Here is an 8,759-nt window from a genome sequence, read left to right as displayed (position 1 = left end):
AACAAGGATCTCATCTTGTTGTTCACTTACTTGACCTGACTGGATTACCTCTTTATGAAGGCCTTGTTCTAATGACATGAGAACAAGTGGATGCATAACTCTGTCTTCTTCATTCCAGATGATTTTAACAGCAGAATTCTCTTTCATGGGACTCAGTGCAAGGTTTTCTTGGTCATCACAATCTGAATCTGGTTCTGTAATAGCCGTCTTGACATTATCACATTCTGAAATTAGAACTGGAGTTCCTTGCACGCTGTCTTCTTCTATGGACATATCTGAAACGAAACTTTCTCTTTCATCATTTTCAGCCATATGGAAGTCTTCAATCTACTGATCTTGATAAGTGTCCTCTAAGATTTCTGTGTGCTGCTGAAACGAATTTTCAAACGGGGATTCCATGATCTCTTCATCCATGAAATTATCATCTTCATAATACTTCTCAAGGCTTTCAATAAAACTATAAGCATGCTTGCAACAATCTTGAACTAAATTTAATGATGGATAAGACTCTTTATATTTTTCAATGAACATGGCATGAAAATCCTTCAAACAGTAAATACAAGCGGGCGGCAAACTTGCATACCAAGATTGGGCTTCACCTTCCAAAGTGGCCAGGAATATATTCATCAAGCAATCTTCAAGAAAATCAACCTTCAACTTGCGAATATGCATGTGAAATCTAACCAGATGTAAAGAAGCATCCTTCCTACCATCATCTTTAAATGTAGGCAAATTCCTTGACCAATCTGCCTTCAAAATTTTATTTGGAAAACCTGGAATGTGATCTCGGCTCATGGGAGCATATCTTCTTGCAACCCATTCCATCTTGAAAATCTCAAAGCTACTGATTTTCCTGCAGTGGAGTCACCAGGTGAATGATTGATTTCTAGATTTTTCAGTGAATGGAGTCGCCAGGTGAATGATTTCAGCCTTCTTATGTCTAATCGTTGTCCACCATCAACAATCAGCTCTGAACTTGATACATGTACTGGGGCAATTAACAAGTTAGATGTCACGATTACAAGCTAGATCGGAGATTGACTGAAGCAGCGTTTATCTACTTCCGCTAATGAAAAGCAAAAGCGTTTCGAAGGCTACCTGGCATATCTTCAGGCTCCGTCTGTAGCTTATAAAACAAATGACATCAACAAGCAAACCATTTTCTTCACCAGTGGAGTCGCCACTATGTTAGAGCCTAGATTTGCCTCAGGCTGAAAAGGCAAGCTTCTAGGTTCAACATCAAACCATGCTCAGCCTCGTAGCTAGCCCTATGAGGACAGGAGAGGGCTCTCTCTGGGTCAATCTCAGCGAAAAGTGTTCCAATGGGGCTTGAGATGACTTAAAATGGGAAACTAATTTTAGGCTAGTAAATAGATATGAAAGCAATAATTTATTGAATGACTGAATTTTCTAGGCTGTATGGGACAAAGGACAGCATGAGCTGGGAAATTAAATCAAAGACACAGAGTATTTCATGAGGCAAGACAGGCAGGAGGTTTAGCAATCAAACTGAAATAATATGGACTAGAAAGACTGTTGAGAAGCTGAAAAGGGAATACACAAGAATCCTTTTCAGACAGAGGAAAATACACTAAGTATGAATGCTTTACAAGGCAAAGCATAAACTGGATTCTACCTTTCTTTCTCAAGAGCATTCAACTAGAAATGATTATGAATGGATGGTAAAACATAACAAAGTACATATGACATAGAAAGAAGAAACAAATGCCAAACTCATACCACATGAATCTCATGAATCAGAGCTGCATCATTTTATTAATTCCCTGGAAAAAATGTATAGTGAAAGCGTTGGGTTTTTCCTCCATACTACTCCCAGAAACTCCCACCCTTTACAAATGATTTTCAATACAATAAATAGACTCAATTTGTGGGAAAAAAGATCGACACAAATGGGGAGCTGTTTAATCATTAACTAATAAAAGCTGGAAAGCCAACCACCTATTCTGAAAAAGAGCAACGTTACATCTTGTTTTTCTCTGGTGACCAATTAAAAGGCAAAAAATGTAGCGTGGATCCCATGAAATCATGACTTGAAGACAAAAATAGACCATACATTCCTATCTCTCTGTTGTGGTTGATATCTTCATTTTAATCTAGGCTTTCAGTCTTTGACTGTTCGTTTTCCTTTTTGAACTCCCGCGGACAACACTTGTCAAAAGCTTGATGTTGATGGTTAAACCCAGGCTTGAATGATCTAGCCATGAAAATTTTAACTTTTCCCCGCACTTCAGTTTTATGGAAAGTGCCATGTTTACGAGCTCCATATCATTTCAAGACCTTGCTCAATGTAGGCATTACATTATAAGCCTGATAAGATCTCCTCAGCTCTATGACTGAACCAACAATTATAAGAACAGAAGTAAATCTAATTGAGAAAATTGATGATCTATCAACGTTGATAATATAGCTAAGAGACACAGTAACAATCCTCCCCAGAAACGTGTTGAAGCTTGCACCTTTGCCATCATCTTCAACTAAACCTGCCATGACCAGAAGTTTTCCATAGATCACAACAAATCCAAATGTTGCCTTAGCAGGACCAGGCATAGGAGGAAGAGTCTGCCATCGGCCATGCAGAGGATTGAGAACCTGCCAGTGGGTTCCTTTATCCTTTGGATCAGCAGCTAGTACATAAAGCCATTCTTCCATTGTACCGGCATATTTTCTTACAACAGAGAACTCTCTGGTTTGAATGAATTTCCTCTATGACTTACAAACAGAACCCAATGACTAAAAATGCACACGGGGCACAAGTGCAAGACAGTGCTTAGCTACATCATCAGGTAGACCTGGAATAATGGAGCATCCAAATTCAATGCTCTGCGATTCACTTTTTGCTATTAAAACTTTCTTCTGAATGCAAGATCCCATGTGTATCCTGGTACCAGCCATCCTTTTGCTTTCTTTCACCACAACCTGGAACTTTGAAACACTTCTTAACTTGTACACAAGAGATTGTTCTACTTGCCTATTGTATTAAGATGATTCTTTCAATTGAGCAAGGTGATTTGCAAGACTCTACCATGGTAACACAGGTCATAACAGTTTTCACAAAAACCAGTCTCTTATCTGTTTGCGCACTTGAAAATGGGAAGATTTATCAGCCATATCTCTCTATTATTCATAAAATTTCTCTAGTCATGAGAGGTCTTATAGTCATGAGAGTACTGCAGGCCCCTTTATTTACAACATGTTGAAAATTAATAATTCTCCTTGTTGCTACTGAAGATATTAACATCTCAAAACCGTTTTGAGACTCTATGCCATGCTAATAAGCATCAACAAATTTCCCATCAGTTTTCAGTGACTCGATTCTAGTATAAGAGCTTGACGGGACTCTACAGCTCCTCCTGATATATGGAAAAAACCTCTGTTGTCCAGGAATTTCACTCAACGCAACCGATCTGTTGTAGGTAAATCGAATACAAACACAATGCAGCAAAGAAAAACCTATAGCTCACAGAATTCGATTGGGATTTCGTGAGCAATGTAATGGGCACTTTGTGTAATGTGAAATTTCAAAGAAAATTCAGTGGAGCAAGTGCGTGAGGTCGCCTCCCTGGCTTGGAGCAAAAGAAATGGCGTTGTTTGATTTTGGAGGACAGTAGTGATACAAATTTGGCCTATCGGCTCTGTGCACTGCGCACAAACCCAGTGCGCCGCGCCTCATGGATGTGTCGTGACAACATATTTTTACACTGTGAAAATTTTCCCAATGCACTGCGTGGCCTATGTGCGCCGCGCCTTCCTCCAATGCGTCGCGTGGACTCTAAACACTGTCTTAGCTTTGAAAATCGCCCTCTCACCACTAAACTTTGACTTCAATCAACCTATTGAATGCAAAGGGCATTGATGAACATTAAAATCTCTTCAAAAGACGTGGCTTTGACTTTCTCTTTGTAAAGATCCACTTTGTAATGTTTCAAAATCGAATTTCTCCACCTTTAATACAACTCTGTTCTTTCAAATTTCCTTTTTGATTTTTGGCTTGAAATAATGTTTTCTTGGTTGATTTTTGCAGGGATGGTGGCATTGAACTTCCGCAAAGGGAGACCAAAGCTGCCTCTGAATTCTTCGTGGTTGAAAAACCCTTTTTAAAAAGAATACATATTCATTACATACAATAAATTTGACGATTTCTTCTCCAAAACAGAGTTTTGGAGAAGAAACATTCTTGGGCATTATTGATGATGAAATTTCAGAATGAAAACTTATTGAAGACATCCTCATGACCTGCGGCATTCTAAAGAACAAACCCGACTTGCAAACTTAAAAGACTCTTTTTTGACCACAAGACCATCTATGAATGGCTGAAATCAATTTTAATGAATTTTGAGAAATTTTGACCAACCCAGCAGGTACAAACATGAGGGAAACGAGTGAAGAGACCCTTCTGACAGATAATGGCATGCCCCCTAGCGGAATGCAACTGAATGAATCGAGGGAGACACCTAAAAATGAAATGCAAAAAGAGTTTTGATCTCTGATGAAGGATTGACAAGACCGACTCTAACACATTGTTCCTCTGTAAGATCTTAATATGGGATCATTTGTGAGGAAGTTCCCTTTTATCTATTGAATAACTAAAACAGAGTCTCCCTAAACTGATATCCTGATTTCCCCTAAACTTTTGATCAATTTAAGTCCTAGAAACAGGGCTTCATATTCAGCCATATTATTGGTGCATCTGAAGTTTGACCTGTAAGCATGTCCTTCAACATGATCGTTTTCTAGATTGTGTACCCAAATCCTAGCTCCTACTCCTAATTTGTTAACTGAACCATCAAATTCTAAATACCAAAGGATCGCATGTTCATAGTTAGTATCAGGAGTCTCAGAGATTTGTTTACTAAGAAGATCTGGTTCTTCAGTTCCATCTGGTTTCTTTTGAGTGTCTTGAGTGTGTGATATATCATTGTTCTTAGAAATTTCTTGAATTTGAACACTAGACTCTTCGTTTGTGATTTGTTCTTGTTCAAGTGCTAAAAGCTTGACATCAGTTGGAGGATCATTTTCAGCATTGTAGACAATAAAGGAGTCCATGTTAGAGTGCATGGAGTAGATGGGAAAATTTTGGGGTTTTTCCTAACTACTCACTACATATTTCATTAAAGTTTCTCGGTACAATCTCTTTGGTTGACCAAATACTGAAATAGTAGCATAGGACATGTCCAACTGCAAGGATCCTTGGAGCTTTGCACCCCAAGATCTAACCAACAACATGCCATATTTTGGTGGAATATCAGCTACTACTATGTCCATTAAAATGGTTTTGGCAGGGTATTGAACTAGTGATACACATAAATCTTTGATCAATCCTAGACATCTGACCTGGCTTGAATCAAAAGAGAATAAGTCTTTGTATGGCTTGGTAATATCTAGGTCCAACTTCTCCATTACAGATTTAGGCATTAAGCTATGAGAAGCACCAGAATCAAACATGGCATTATGAAGTATTTTATCATGTATGTTTAGACTTACATAGAAAGGAGGGACACCTCCATCTACTGATTTTCCGTTTACCTTAGGGCCAAAAATTAATTCAGGCTGGTCATCAAAAACATTCACTGAATCTTGGTTCACAGGAATTTGGAGTGATCTGCTGATTTGACCTCTGTAGACATCATGTTTAGCCAATTCTGAAAATGGGATGGCTATCTTTAATTTGCTTATTTCACTCTCAAGATTGAAAGGTTTTTCAGTTTGGATTTTTGTATTTGGAACAGTGAGATTCTCTTTTTCTGCTGTTTTTTCAGTGTTTTTCTCTTTCTCAGGAGTGGTGTTATCGGCTGAAGTTGGTTCCAAGTCAATTTCTGGAGTTTCTTCCACATTTCCTTTAGGAGGACTGGAAGTGGAAGGTTGTTTGTCAGGTTGTTGATTGTCTGATACATCTTCAATTATAGGATTATTTGGGTCAGGACCTGTTCTAGGAAGGGCTTGTACAGGGGGGTTTTTGATCTTGGCGTTGTTAGGTTGCTTGGTATCTTTCTGCTTATTAGCCTCAGGGACATCTATTCTTCTACTCCTCAGATTGTATCTCTTGTGAACTTCATAAATGGCTATATCATATCCTTCCATAAAATCAAATGATTCACCTGGTTGAGTTCGAAATTGTTTGAGAGTGTGAGCTTCTTGGTCTTCTTGGGTCAAGAAAATTTGTTGTTCTATATTGAGGCCCATTAAGTTAATTTGAGTATCTTTTGTTGGTTCACTAGAAGTTGAGGCTTCAACATAATTTTCCTAGAATGGGGGCCTAATGTTTTGGTCAGGTCCAGTCTTTCCAGTATTAAGATTCTGGTTTTTTCTGAAATTTGGATTTCTCCCAGTATTGCTTGTTTGACCATCCCAAGGGGATTTCCTCTCAATTGTTTCTACTCTATCACCAAGTCTATTCATTCCTTTAATAATAGCATCTAATTTCTGTTCAAAGGCAGAAGGTTCTTCTTTGAAAGGTGTCCTCCTTTTAGTTCTGGCTCGAGCTCGCTTAGAAATCAAGTTGGCCTCAACGCTGACAGCTATACTCTGCATCTCTTCTAAGTCTCGAGCAACTCTTTCCCTAAGTTGGTATGCCATATCAGAATCAAATGCATCAGGGAATTTTATCAAGGCCAAGTCTGGAGGAGGTCTGAGATTTTGAGGAATAACATTGTATACATTGTTAAATCTGGTACAGTAATCTTGGACAGTTTCTTAGGTACCTCTTTTTAAGCCTTCATATTCTGATAAAATGTGGAGAGGATCCTTCTTATTTTCCCATCTGTTCAAGAGGGTCTGATAAAGAGCTTGAGGGTCATTTATACTATTTACAGGGAGTGCTCTAAATCATGTTCTCACATCTCCAGTTAAACTTTGAACAAATACTTTCATTTTGACATCATCATCATCAATCTCATAATTTTCAAAATAGTCAGTCATTTTCTTGGTATCTTGTTGAGCCCTGTAAGTGCTAGTACCATCAAAATAGGTGATTTTGATTTGATAATCTTGAGGCATAGCCCCTGGATTTGCAGGTAATTGCAGGGGAGCATATTGGTTTGCCATGTTTGCAGGGATAATAGTGGAAATGTATGTTGTGGATGGAGGAGTGGGAAGGATGGTTTGGGGTACTGATGATGAACTAAGAGAAGTTGCAGTAATGATAGAAAGGTTTGGTGTTTTCCCAGGAGTAAGCTCAGATTGGATAGGGTTCTGCAGATGTCTGTGAAGGTGTGAACTAGCAGAATGTTCTTGGCTTTCTTGTTTTCTAAGGATCTTGGGAATCCGATTAGGATTTTCAAACATAGGTGGGGGATTCAGACCAGGATTTGATCTGGTATAACGGATCTTTTTCTTTGGAGCCAATTTCTAGGTATGTTTTAGTTTTTCTGTAAATGGGTTTGACCCTACAACTTTTACAATTTCTTTAAGAGACTTTAGATATGAGAATTATGAATTTTCTTAAAGATTTATAAGAGAGGAACTAATCGACAAATTGTTCATTCCCTAGTGGAGTCGCCAATGATGTTATCACTCAGGTTGTTCCCCAAAGTTGTAAGAAAGGGAATATGACCGAGGTAACCACAGACCAATCTTTTAGATATAGATTCTAGCAAATCTGCATCCAGAGAGGGCTCTCTCTTTATGATTTAACTTTGTTTTGAAATGTTTTAGGCCAGTTATGAAGTTCAAGGGTTTTGTTTTGGGTTTGGATGGTGGAATTCAAATAGCACAATGAGGCAAACTGAATATTTCAGTCCATTGGGCATGATGGAGTCAAAGTAGGATGACTTTTTGGATTCGGTTTCTCAACAGAAGATGGTACCACAGAGCAAGGTAGTCAAATATGGAACAACTTTAAGGCTGAAATCAGATGGAATGGATTCAAATGGCTGAAGGGCAGTTAATAATCCTTCAACATATCGAAAGAGGGATAATGAAGGTTTACTGGTAAGGAGAAATTAAGAATTCCTTAGCAAATAGACAACATGAAAGAACCAAGAAGCAAGAGCAACTAAGAATTCACTGCTTATAGTAGTTATGAAGTAAACATAGAGAATAATAAAGATTGAAGACAGAGTGCAGTCAAAGAAAATTCTGAATTAATCTTTTTCTTTACCATTCAAATTATGAAACACATACGATATAGCAAACAAGAAAACTGTAAAACATGAAATATAAGGGACTTATTGTTTCGGAGTTTGATTCAAGAATTTTGTAACAGGTCTTCTGCATCAATTCCTCATCCAGTCGGCCAAACAACAAATGGTTCCAAAAGCTTTTATTCCAGAAATTTTCAGTATTATAGTAAAAAACTATGAATATCTGCGAACCCCAAATACTTTGATTAGGGAGGTATATATACAAAATATCAAAAGATCTTATAAAATATCCCACGGAGATAATATCTAGTGATGACTAATCCATTTTTTACAAAAGATAGAGACAAACAGTCTCGAAAACAGGGAAACAATAAATTGATGTTGTACTGGCTGCTCTGTCATCGGCCGGATGTGCTGGAGGCAGGGTCCATGAGTTGGTTTATAACTGTCTTCCACTGATGGTCTGTGCTGGCTACCCCATCTTTGTTGGACGTTTCTTGACCCCGATCAGATACACTTCGACCCGCTTGAGCTTCATTTATCTTTGTTTACCTTTATCACGGAAAAATAGCCCGAAACTACATTTCACCCAAAGAAAATTACAAAATCCCCAGCATGTCTTGCCACCATTGTTGCTCTGGTAACTTATGCGTCTGAGGT

The sequence above is a fragment of the Pinus tabuliformis genome, chromosome 1_1, assembly GCF_031772625.1.
Source record: "Pinus tabuliformis cultivar Carrire ecotype Pingquan chromosome 1_1, CPIR1, whole genome shotgun sequence".
Taxonomy (NCBI): domain Eukaryota; kingdom Viridiplantae; phylum Streptophyta; class Pinopsida; order Pinales; family Pinaceae; genus Pinus; species Pinus tabuliformis.
Note: the sequence above shows the minus strand (reverse complement) of the source record.